The sequence below is a fragment of the Canis lupus genome, chromosome 2 (genome assembly GCF_011100685.1).
Source record: "Canis lupus familiaris isolate Mischka breed German Shepherd chromosome 2, alternate assembly UU_Cfam_GSD_1.0, whole genome shotgun sequence".
Taxonomy (NCBI): domain Eukaryota; kingdom Metazoa; phylum Chordata; class Mammalia; order Carnivora; family Canidae; genus Canis; species Canis lupus.
Genome location: NC_049223.1, coordinates 36,429,475 through 36,442,302, shown reverse-complemented (window position 1 = coordinate 36,442,302; position 12,828 = coordinate 36,429,475). Strand labels below are relative to the sequence as shown.

The window sequence follows — 12,828 nt, the reverse complement described above, 5'->3', positions numbered from 1 at the left end:
AAAATAATCAGAATGACATCTATAACCATACCATTTATATATTAAAATATTAAAATTATAGAATTAAAATTTTGAGAAACTTGCATACAAATTAACTATACACATTTTCTAAGAATGCATAAAAGAGAATATGCATTATACACAGTGGAACACTGTCTAAGGGAAGAAGGAAATGGGTCATTGTAAAGACTTTGGCTTTTACCCTAGTGACATGGTACAGCTTTTGAAGGATTTTGAGCAGAGAGTGGCATGACCTGACTCTACTAGGGAAGGACCATTCTGGCTGCCATGTTGAGAATGGCAGGTAACAGAAGCGCAGTGAGGAGTTGACCACAATGGTCTGGGCAAGAAACAGTGGCGGTTCAGACCACAGGTAGCAATGGTCATGAGAAGTGCAAAGAATGCAGATATATGATGAAGGCTGAGAAGACAGGATTTGCTGAAGCATTGAATGGGAGTGATCAGAGGACAGACGTCAAGGATGATTCCAAGGTTTACAGCTTGAATGCACCTTGGCTTGAATAACTATTTAGTAGAGTGAGGGGGGACTGAGAAGAACAAATTTGGGGGGAGAGGGGGTGGGGAAGAAGCAGGCAAATTTGATTGGGCTTTATTAATTTTACGATGTCTAATGGATATTGAGGGAGGGTGCTAAGCAGGTAGATGGATACACGAATCTGATAGGAGACAGGTCAGAGCTGCAGACGATGAACTCAGAGATGGTATTTACAGCTAGCGTGAGGAAAGAGATAAAAGATCCAAAGACAAAAGCCTGGGATGCCTCAACAGGGAAGCTCAGAACGAAGAGGGACAAGCAAGAGGTCTGAGAAGGAATCATGAGGCAGGCAGGAAGACCACCAGGAAAGCGGTTTCCAGGGAGTCAAGCGAAAAAACCATTTCAAGGAGAAGGATATAATCAGTTGTGCCAAATGCTGCTGATGAGTCAAGTAAGACAAGGTTTGAGAATGACCATTGAATCTGACCACAGAGGCTAGAAGTGGGGAAAGCAGCCAGGCTACGTGGGAGCTGTAAGGCATGGAGACAGGGATCTCTCATGAGCCCAGAAAGCTTTCATCCCTCTCTTTTCCACAAGTTCTCTCAACACCGCACCTTTGCATATGCTGCTGCTTTGCCCCTTTTTGAGTTGAGGTCTACTTAGCATCTTGACCTTGGTTCTTTCTCCTAGGAACCCCTCCCTAACAAGGCCAGATCCCCTCACCATAGACTCTCAAGTAACCTGTCTCCTTCCCAGCATAGGTCCCAAGACCATTTTCCTTTGTTGTGTTTGAGGCAGTGACCAGAGTCTTATTAGTCTACTCACCTGCACTCCAAGGGTGGGGATCATGTCCCTTCACCCATGGCCTTCCTCCATGCACCAAGGGCCGGACCTGGCAAAGAGCAAGCACTCAACAGATAAGTAGGAGATCAGGGACGAGAAAGACTCACAGGCACTAGTGTGATCAGGTATGGCAATAAAGATGGTCAAATGAGATATGTGTCCAATTCGAAAGGGAGAAGGAGATCTGGATTCCAAAGGAAGATAGGAAGGGCATGTAATAAAAGGAAAAGATGTCATTCCTCCAAAGCAAAGAGCTAGGCTAACTCAGGCACCAGAGACCACTCTAGGAGAGAGCTGATTACAGAACCTGGAGGAGCACTGGAGCGCTTTGAAATCCTGTCTGCTTAGTTTAGAATCTTGTCTTAGGCAGAGAAGACAGCATAGGTGGACTCTGTGATGAGAGGCTGGGAAGTCCACTGACCATCACTGCGGTAAGACAAATGTTAGGCTGCTGCACACATAAAGAGGAAAGACAGGTTTTGTCTGGGGACAGAAATGCATCGTGCGTACCGCTGCAAATTAAGAATCAGGAGGGTTAGTAGATCAAATGTTCACCATTGTAGGAAGAATAATAACCTTATCAAGTACCTCTCATATGCTGTCCAGGAGTTATCTCCCGTGATCCTCAACTCCCCGACTGCCCTATGTACCATCACTCTCTCCTATCACCCCATTTATTCCCTGCAAAGCATTTTATCACCATGGTAGTTACCTTATTTGTATGTTTCTTTACTGTTTATCATTCACTCTTCCCACGGAATTTAAGCTCCTCAGGGCAGTTAGCTTGTCTGACCTTACACTACACCCCTCTGTTAGCAGAGCTCCAGGCACACGGTATGTAGCAAAACTTTACCAAGAGAATGAAAAAGTTTTGTAGCCCACAGCCTATATACCTCACTTAGTAAACTGATCACACTGTACTGAAATTATTTTTTATTGAATTCTCTCCTACTCCAACAGAAAGACAAAGAGATTTCATCACACGTGCCAACTCCAATATACAGTTAGTGAAAAATTATTTGATCAATGAGTGAGGTGTTACAGGTGGAAGAATCAGAAGGGGCAGAGCATGTGGACTCTAACAGGCATGTGCAGTACCAGGAGACCTGGAGACAATCTATGCCTGTGACAATCAATGCCAGTTGTGCTTCAGTAAGCTGGGATGAGCCCTGGGACTCTACATTTCTAACAGGTTTTCAGGGGCTGTTGATGCTGCTAGCTCATCCCTTAAGATAGAAATTATCTTATTCACATTTGTATTATACTTTGCATGGTACAAAGTTGGAAGAATGAATCAATATTAAAATGTTGGAATCTGGGGGATCCCTGGGTGGCGCAGCGGTTTGGCACCTGCCTTTGGCCCAGGGCGCGATCCTGGAGACCCGGGATCGAATCCCACATCGGGCTCCTGGTGCATGGAGCCTGCTTCTCCCTCTGCCTGTGTCTCTGCCTCTCTCTCTCTCTCTCTCTGTGACTATCATAAATAAATTAAAAAATTTAAAAAAAAAATAAAATAAAATAAAATGTTGGAATCTACTTTTAAAACTAGGGCAAGTGAAATACCGTTGTTTCTTTTTTTTTTCAGATTTTATTTATTTATTAATGAAAAACACAGAGAGAGGAGAGAGAGAGAGAGAGAGAGAGAGGCAGAGACACAGGCAGAGGGAGAAGCAGGCTCCATGCAGAGAGCCCGACATGGGACTCAATCCCGGGACTCCAGGATCATGTTCTGGGCTGAAGGCGGCACTAAGCCGCTGAGGCACCTGGGCTGCCCAATACCGTTGTTTCTATCATTTAGTTACCCTTCACAAAGACCTTCTCTGGCAGGCACCTGTTGGCCAAGATTGTTCTCTCAGTAGCCCACACCTATGTTTAGGGAGGATAGCTGTTCACTCCTAAATGCCAGAAGTCTCAACTGCAGACTAAGCTTTGGGCAGGTCCGAAGGTGAGGCAAGTTAATCCCCTCTTCCCTCCCTCCTCTCAGGCGGTAGAGGCTTCAGGTGAGGAAACACAGTCTCTTGATATGGTTGTGAAGATGGCAGGGACAGGCCCCAAAACTAATGAAGTTAGGGTAGTGATGCCACTCAGAAAGCCTTGTGTAACTTAAAGACTAGCTTTTGTGGCATTTTCAGACAGCACTCCTGTGAATGCATCCCCTCCCATCCTGGCCCCTAGTTGGTGCAGCCCTGATCCCAGGATCACTTCTCCACCAGATGTGGCCTAAAGCTTCAGCCAGCGAGGGGCTTGGTCCCAACTGCTCAGAAGATTCATGCAGACCACCAGATGCTCTCTCATACCTACGTAGGTTCATGTGCATATGCGCACACACACATGCACACACACACACACACATCAGGTCAACTAAATGTGCAAGGTGCACCTGAGATTTCTGAAGTGGGGTAGGTGGAAGGTCTGGAACAATCCTTTCTGCACTCCCATGGCTCTACCCATAAAATCCAAAAAAGATGGAAGTCAGCAAATGTGGAAATGAGCAACTGGGTTAGAGTTGCAAAGATAACCAACAAAATGACTGGGTTTATGGAAGAATGTGGCCTGTAGCCCTGGGATCTGGGCCAACCTGAGACACAGCACATGGGCCCCCATGCTAGCATGACTGTTCTCTATTAAATGAGGCATTGTGCTAAATGCCCAACTCAAGGTCCTCTTTAGCTCTGGCATTCTCTAGTCTCAGAGAAGGAACTCTGGAGAATGGGAGAAAGAAAAAAATCTGTGCATGTGCATACGCATGCATGGATGCAGGTAAATATACATACTTATACTCAGGGACTTGCCCTGAACAGCAGCAAATCAGAAGAGATGCTGGGAAGTGTGGGGGCTCAAGAGTGGATCTTAAAATCAGAGGGGTTAAGCCTCAGCTATGAAGCTTATTACAGCTGTGTGACTTCATACAAGTGACTTGCCCTCTCTGATCCCCATCCCTGGGATCCCTGGGTGGCGCAGCGGTTTAGCGCCTGCCTTTGGCCCAGGGCGCGATCCTGGGGACCCAGGATTGAATCCCACGTCGGGCTCCTAGTGCATGGAGCCTGCTTCTCCCTCTGCCTGTGTCTCTGCCTCTCTCTCTCTCTCTCTCTCTCTCTGTGTGTGACTATCATAAATAAATAAATTTTTTAAAAAATTTTATCCCCATTCCTTACCTGTTGAGCTAATTACCACTGTTCACCTCTGTGAGCCAGGAGAGAGGCCCCAGCCTTCACCACTTAGAGACTCCTATATATTTAACAACAAAGAACTACCAAACTAGATTATCAAGTATGATGTATTTTGTACTTATTTTTTTTAAAAATTAACTTTAATAACAAACAGAGAACCTGAGCTAATAGAAGATGCTAACATCAACTTCCTGGTTCTGACAGCATATTACAGTTATGGAAGATATTATCATTGGGGGAAGCAGGGTGAAGGATATACAGAAATTCTCTGTACTATTTTTGCAACTTCCTCTGAGTCAAACTATTTTGAAATAAGTTGTTTTTAAAATTAACACTAAAAAATATTATTACTGTATGTATAAATTTATTTGAAGATAAAGTCAAAAATCTAAATTTGAGGGACGCCTAGCTGACTCAGTCAGTGTATGTGACTCATAATCTTGGGGTCTCGAGTTCGAGCCCCATTTTGGGCATGGAGGCTACCTTAAAAAAAAGTCTAAATTTGAGGCTTCATGGAAATGAGATACACCCTGCAAAATCTACCCCTGACCCTTCTTGTTCCCCTGCAAGAAGCCTTAGTTGCATGAGGCTTAAATTAGATAATATACACACAGCTCTTAGTACAGCATGAGGCAGAGCCTTGATGCCTGCTATTTTTATTATTTTAGAGAGGGAGATACAGAGCACATGCTCCAGCAGGTGGAGGGGCAGAGAGAGAGAGAGAGAGAGAGATACAGCATCTAAACAGGCTCCCCCCGCCCCCCCCCCCCAAGCACTGGAGCCAGGGCTTGATCCCACAACTCTGAGATCAGGACCTGAGCCAATGTCAAGAGTTGCACGGTCAATGGACTGAGCTACCCAGGGGCCCTGATGTCAATGTTTATTTATTTATTTAGATTTATTTATTTACTTATTTATGATAGACATAGAGAGAAAGAGAGAGGCAGAGACACAGGAGGAGGGAGAAGCAGGCTCCATGCACCGGGAGCCCAATGTGGGACTCGATCCGGGGACTCCAGGATCGCGCCCTGGGCCAAAGGCAGGCGTTAAACCACTGAGCCACCCAGGGATCCCTTGATATCAATGTTTAAATATGATAATTACTATTACCTAAAATGGCCACATAAGAAAATAGCATTCCGTTTTTGCAATGCATGCTTCACAGCTTGCTCATTTTGTTTTGTTTTTAAATTTTTATTTATGTATTTATTCATGAGAGACACAGAGAGAGAGAGAGGCAGAGACATAGGCAGAGGGAGAAGCAGGTTCCTCACAGGGAACCCAATGTGGGACTTGATCTCCAAACTGGGATCATGCCCTGAGTGAAAGGCAGATGCTCAACCACTGAGCCACCTAGGGGTCCCAGTCTGCTCATTTTGAATGATGCTGTGAACGTAAAGTTATTGACATCAAGGGATCCCTGGGTGGCGCATGGTTTGGCGCCTGCCTTTGGCCCAGGGCGCGATCCTGGAGACCCGGGATCGAATCCCACGTCGGGCTCCCGGTGCATGGAGCCTGCTTCTCCCTCTGCCTGTGTCTCTGCCTCTCTCTCTCTCTCTGTGTGACTATCATAAATAAATAAAAATCTAAAAAAAAATTTTTTAAGATATGTATTTGGTTTCTGTATAATCACCTGAAAGAAAACAGGGAGAAGGAGTCTAGCGAGAACGTCAAGCAGCAGATCGTACCTCACCTCAGGGCCGTCTGGGTTTCCTAGGATCCCAGAGCAGCGATAGAGACGTCTTTTTCACCACACACGTCATCCAGTGTCCAAATATACCTCACACACGTGCACCTATTACCAAAGAGAAGAGATTATAAATGCAGGTTAAAGCCGGTCACGGAAGGGCGGGGCACGCGGCAACCAAAGGCGCAGGGGCCGCGGCGTGGGCGTGGGCGTGGGCGTGGGCGTGGGCAAGGCCTGGGGGTAGCGGTGGGCCTGCCCTCCCGGTGGCCGCCTCCCTCTTCGGCCCCCACCACAGCCGGCCTCCGCTTGGAGGCCCGGCCCACAGGCCCAACGTGGGCGTCCTGAGGAGGCCGCCGCCCGCCCTGGGGCTCCCCGCCGGCGCGGGCCGCCATGGCTGGAGAGCGGCCGCCTCACACGGAGAGAAAACAGAGGCTGTTCGGGGGCGGCCGGCACTTTACTGGGAGGAAGCTATAAAAGCTGCCAACACGGGTTACCTCAAGCATTTTCCTTCTCAAATGCGCCGGGACCGGGGCGCTGCCGTTCCTCTCCTCCGCCGCCTTCCGTGTCTTCGGAAAGGGCTTTCTGGTCCCCACTGCGTTTCCGGGCCCTGCCAGCTGCGCGACAGCGATCGTCCCCGCGTCCGTCAAGGTGGCCCCTGCTCCGACCACCGGCCCGCGCCGAGCGCTCCCAGACCACACGGCCCACTGGCTTCTCAGAGTCTGGCTCGGAAACCAAATAAAAAGCTTTTCATTTACACTCCAGTTTATGTGCAGCAGCTCAAAAGCCTTATTTCCATGTCTTACACTGGTCCCACCTGAATAAATTCGTTTTAAGCGCCACTTCTCCAGTCGTGGATTACAAGGCCGAGAGGGGGTCTAAGGGCTGCCGTGCAGGCCCCAGGGCCAGCTGTCTCCTCCGGGTCCAAGAAGGCCCCTGAGCAGCACACACCAGTCCCCGCGCAGGGCCGTCACAGCCGCACCCCTGACGAAGCCGCTGCACGCAGCCAACCCTCAGGCTTTATCATAGTTGAAAGCCTGGCCCTTCCACTCCTGACTGCAAATCCCAGCTCAGGAGGAACTTGGGGTGTATCCTCTGGGGGTAAAGCTGGGGCAACGCCTGGGGGAGAGGCTACTGATTAAATGGGATGACAAATATTATAAAGCTCTTCCCGCAGTGACTGGCACTGAGAAAACCCTGTCAGATAACACTCCACTTACTCAAATTCATTTTTCACTATGTGAAGTGCACGTTCTACCCTAGGTGTTAGGCATCAGCAAGAGAGACTCGGTTCTCGGCCTGAAGAGCTCATGGCAGGGGATAAAACAGACCGACACTCTTACCCTGTGTGACAACTGCCACAACAGCCACGTGCACATATGATGCGGAGAGCAAAGGAGAGGCTAAATCCTCCCCAAGACCTGGAAATAATGGCTGTTGCAAATGGTGAGAAGGCCAACGTCATCTAGTAGCTCATTTCCCACCTCCCTCGCTCCCTCTCCTACAGCCTACTTGCTGTCCCAGGGTTCGTTCCACCACCGGGCCTCCGCCTTGAATGCCCCCCACAACATGCTCATGACTGGCACCCTTACTTCACTAGGGTCTCTGCTTATCCAGGTCCCCTTCCTGGTCACCCTGAAACACTCCTTCCACTGCTTTTTTGTTCTTCATCCCCCGATACCGCATCCAAGTCTCTGTGCTTACATGTTTCCTGTCTGTCCTCCCTACTAGAATATGACCCCTTGTGAGTGTGTGGATTTTTTTGTTTATCACTGTGACCTTTGAACCCAAAACAGTGCCAGAATCAACCAACTATGAATGAGCTACAGATAGACGGTAGGCATTCCTCACATGCAAAGCGTGAGGAATTGAGCATTATGTCCATCCACACTTGATTCTTGGCACATCCTTATGAGGCAGGTGCTGAGATGATGTCAGCCAGTGGTTTACTGGTAGCACGCAAACATCTCTGGAGGGCAGGGTCTATGAAAATAGGCCCTACTGTAGGTCAAGCTGATATGAAAGGTTCAAGTAGAGACTGACAGGGACACCGACAGTCCCTTCTTGCCCCAGGAGCTCCAGATCCTGCAAACATCTGCCAGGCTGGGTTCCCTCAGGAGGGCCCACTAGGTCCAAATGAGCCCCTATTCCTGTCTCTCCTTTTGGACCATCACTAGGAAAAGCAGAACTGGACCACTCTGGGCACACCTTACCCAGCCACTCTTCTCCTTGTCCTTCCAACCTCCTTGTCCTTCCAACCTGTCCATCAGGTTATGTTTCTGATAAACAGCTCCCAGCAATACATGCCAAGACCGACAAGAATGCCAAAGGTCACTCCTATGCCTGACAGACTTGCTCTCTAGAGTCTACCCTTCCCAAGGACCAAACAAGAAGATCAATGGAAGGGCAGCCCTGGTGGTGCAGTGGTTTAGTGCTGCTTGCAGCCTGGGGTGTGATCCTGGAGAACTGGGATGGAGTCCCGCATCGGGCTCCCTGCATGGAGCCTGCTTTTCCCTCTGCCTGTGTCTCTGCCTCTCTCTCTCTCTCTGTGTCTCTATAAATAAATAAATTTTTTAAAATCTTAAAAAAAAAAAAAAAAAGATCAATGGAATGAGAAAGGGCTCAGCACCCCCCATATAAACCACAGCAGCCAGCAGCCAGCAGCCAGCAGCCAGCCATTGTTGACTGAATGCTCATCACACCCCAGGGCCTGTGCCAAGGTTGGCAGACCTTCTCTCATGACATCCTCACAGCTCCCTCATTTTACAGAGGAAGAACCAAAGATCACAGAGGTTAAGTCATTTCCCACGCTCACACAGCTAAAAGTACAATCATTGTCAGGATTTGAACCCCAGTCTGTCTGATTTCAAAGTCCACACCATTGCCCACAATATTCTCCCTAGCGTGGGTCTGCCTCCCTGGTCATCAATGGTGCCCAAGAGGACAGAAGAACCTGGGCTCTGGGCCAGACTGACCTAGGCTCAAATCCCCACCTTGCCACTTCCTGTGTGGCCGAGCAGGTGGTTACCTTCTTGAAGCTTCAGTTTTATTTGCATAGTAGGATGAAGGATACCTAACTGAGATGGTGAGATGGGGAAAGTGACCAAAACACATAGCAAGTGAGTGCACACGTTCACAAGCTGTGATTTGAGGTCCATAGCATCCGAGGACCAAGCCTCTATTGGCCACAGCTAGCCTTGCACTTCTTCCAGCTGGGTCCTGCCTAGTGGCCACTGAGGCCTAGAACAGAGGCTCCCTTTCTGCCGCACAGGAGGGCCCTCCTCCACCAAAAAGGACACAGTGCACGCACTCCACCAGTACCTACCAAGCACCAAACCCATTTAAGTACATGAGTTCTGATCTCTACTTGCATGTCAGTATCACCTGTGGACAAACTACATGATTTATTAAACCAGTGTGTCCAACGTCTCACAACTGGTGCAGGGATTTGAACCCAGGCCTGCCTGACACCGGGCCACCTTCCATCCTTATGTTTCACCCAATGACCATTGTTAGACCCTGGAGAAATTTTACCTCTCAATAGGAAACTATAGGGTAGCCCCGGTGGTGCAGCGGTTTGGCGCCGCCTGCAGCCTGGGGTGTGATCCTGGGGACCTGGGATCGAGTCCCGCATCGGGCTCCCTGAATGGAGCCTGCTTCTCCCTCTGTCTGTGTCTCTGCCCCTCTCTCTGTGTTTATGAATAAATAAATAAAATCTTTTAAAAAAAAATAGGAAACTATAGCACAGCTCTGTGGGTATCAAATTGTGGTCTGGTTCGCTGTCCTGGAGCTATTTATCATCTCTTGGTAAAATTACTTTTTATGGGGCACCTGGGTGGCTCAGTGGTTGAGCGTTAGCCCTTGGCTAAGGGCGTGATCCCGGGATCAAGTCCCACATCAGGCTCTCCACAGGGAGCCTCCTTCTTCCTCTGTCTCCCTCTGTGTGTCTTTTATGAATAAAGAAAATCTTTTTTAAAAATTACTTTTTACTTTGTTACCTACCTGTCAACTGAACTACATCCTGCCATCTTGCACATTTTCTCACTTCTCACTTCTCATTTCTCACTTCTTACCAAGTTCTCAATTCTTGTTGTTTCCCATTTTTCTCCCACTCTTCTGACCTAGCTTCACTGAGAGAGAACTACCACCTGACTGCTGAGTTGCTCATGAGAACTCTAGGGAGGGTCGTAGCCAGCCTCCTCTGCCAAGATCTAAAGAAGCCTGGCAGGCTGAAGCTGGATGACCTGATAAAAACTTCAAAGGACTCCTCACCACTGCAGATCCCGAGTCCTCTTCCCTCTTCGTTTAAATAGTTTGCACCGTCCAGCAAATGCCTTCTACCACAAGGCCCAACAGATGGCTCTGCTGGTACTCAACGAACAAAAGGCAACAGAACGAGAAATGAACTTAGATCATTTTGAGGAAAACTGAACAGGGTCTCTTTTGTCCTTAAACACAGGAGGGACTGACCAAGACTCTTTCCCTGCCAAACTTGAGTTAGGCTTCTCTGAGTCCTCTTCTCTACCGGACCTCGGTGTTGCCCTCATTCCTCTGGGCCTGCACCACCCAGTTGGCCAGAATCTGCTCCCCTGGTTTAGAGAGAATCCCCTGCCTTCGATGTGTCAGTCTCCCCGATCCTTGAGATCTCCTTTTAGCCATTTTACATCCACTAAGCCTCTCATTCTGCTCCTTGGCCATCAATCCCCACAGGTCCTTGTATTCAGAGCTGAGCCCCATCTCTCTCCCCTAATGCAATACCCCTTTTTGTGAGAGCCCTGAAAAAAATCCGCCTTATTTTAACAAGTGTCAGAATTATTTTAACAATTTGCTTCAAGGAGTAAGGCTTTACCTTCGTGAAAAGTCTCCGTTCCCATCCCAGTCAAATACCACCCTCAGATCTCCTCCAAGAGCCATCGCTCTCTCTACCTGACCGCAAGCAGACCTGTGGCCAGGACTGCATTGGTTTCCTTGCCACCACCCAAGGGATCTTTGCCTCCCATAGGCTGGCTGCCAGCCCGTGACCTGCCCCCTGGCTGTCAGCCTGGCTTCACGACAGTCCATTCATGCAGAGAACACAGCTATGAAAATACAGAAATGCATTTCCCAGCTGGAAATGCCTCAGAGCTAAGTATTATGTAGGATGTGATGGTGTTCGTCTCCCCGCAAAAGAGTGAGGCTAACAGCAACACTGAGACACGAGGAGACTGCTAGGAGAGAGCCAGTGCGTCAGCAAGAGCTAAATTTAGCAACTGAAGCCTCGAACTTCACTCTTTCAGGAAAAAGAGCAGCAGGAGAATGTATGAACATATTTATATGAAGGAACCTTTGAGAGGCAGAGAGAATCCACATCCTAAGTGACCAGCTGCTACCTCACAGAATGAGGGTGGAAAAGGAGCTCTCCTGAGCAGCCCGGCCCCAGGTCAGGGGAAGGGCTCCACCACCCAGCCCACGGAGCTAAATCTCCTGGCAGAAGGTCCCTTTGGACTCAGTCACTGCCCAGTAAGTACAAAGGAAGCTGCAGATTGGGAAATTCAAATGTTAATTGCTGGGGGCAAAGGGAGCAGGTGAATTCTGAAAAACTGGAACTTCTGGAAAAACCTGTAACAGCTTTCAAAAAGATTTTGCTTTCGAATAGAGTGGCTTGTATAGAGACACTCATCATCTGGGCACCAAATGCCTACAGGGAGGGTTTGGAAGCCTGGCAGAAAAGATCCAGAAGCCCAGGCAATGCAAAGTGGTGCTGGAGCTCAGGCCTCAGCTCTGCATGTGGCCAGAGCCTCCTGGGCTTGAGCCAGTTAGCCCTCCAGGCAAAACGAGGCTGTGCTCTAGGACATTTTAACATCCTAAGGTACTATATATTTCTGGATTTATACCACATAGAAAAGGAGGTGGGCAGCATCAGATTTCCCTCTCCCGCCTCGATCAAGCATTCTATCTTGACCTCAATAAAAGATCTATTATTAAAACATTTCACCACACTCTTAAAAATATATCGGTAACCACAAATGGCTAATATTTTTACTATAAACAGAGTTCTTATAAATCAGTAAGAAAAATATGAGCACTCCAACAGGAAAACGAATAAAGGGCTGTAAGGAGCAATTCACGCACACACATACACACACATGCTAAACCAAACACATAAATAGCTATCAATTCTATGAAAAAAAAAAAAAAGTTCAGCCTTACTGTAACCAGAAAAAAGGGCACATTAAAATAAAATTGAAAGAGCTTTTCCCACCTATCAATTGGCAAGTTCCTCAAAATCCAGTAATAATCAGCAAGGGCCAGATTCTGAGAATTCTAAAGCCCTAAACACCACCTAACTTATCAGGGGTAAGCTGGCCAGATAAAGACATAAATTCTTAAGTAGATAACCCATTTGACCTTCCCCGCCACTTTTAAAGCTCTGTCCTACAAAATTATTTAAGGATGAACACAAAGGTATCTGTACAGATCTAACCACAATATTGTTTTATAATACTAAAAAATTAGAAACAGTCTTCTACCTCATAAAAGGAATACATTTAAATGGTGGATTGTAACGCCTAAAAAAAATCAGGCTGTAAAAAAGATGTAAAAATATATAGGAAAATGTTTCTATCATACATTAAGTGAAAAAACACAGAATCTAA

The 12,828-nt window shown here is 47.6% G+C and overlaps 1 long non-coding RNA gene across 4 annotated transcripts in view; it reads right to left on the bottom strand.

Annotated features, from left to right (window-relative positions):
• Nucleotides 1–12,828, bottom strand: part of LOC102153902 — a 93,653-nt gene that overhangs the window by 14,044 nt on the left and 66,781 nt on the right. For 3 of the 4 annotated variants that reach the window (XR_005355475.1, XR_005355476.1, XR_005355477.1), the window contains 2 exons: nucleotides 6,691–6,915; nucleotides 6,198–6,304 (listed from right to left, as the gene is read on the bottom strand). This is a non-coding gene — a long non-coding RNA (uncharacterized LOC102153902). The remainder of the gene's footprint in view (nucleotides 1–6,197; nucleotides 6,305–6,690; nucleotides 6,916–12,828) is intronic. The other variant, XR_005355478.1, reaches the window with a different exon arrangement.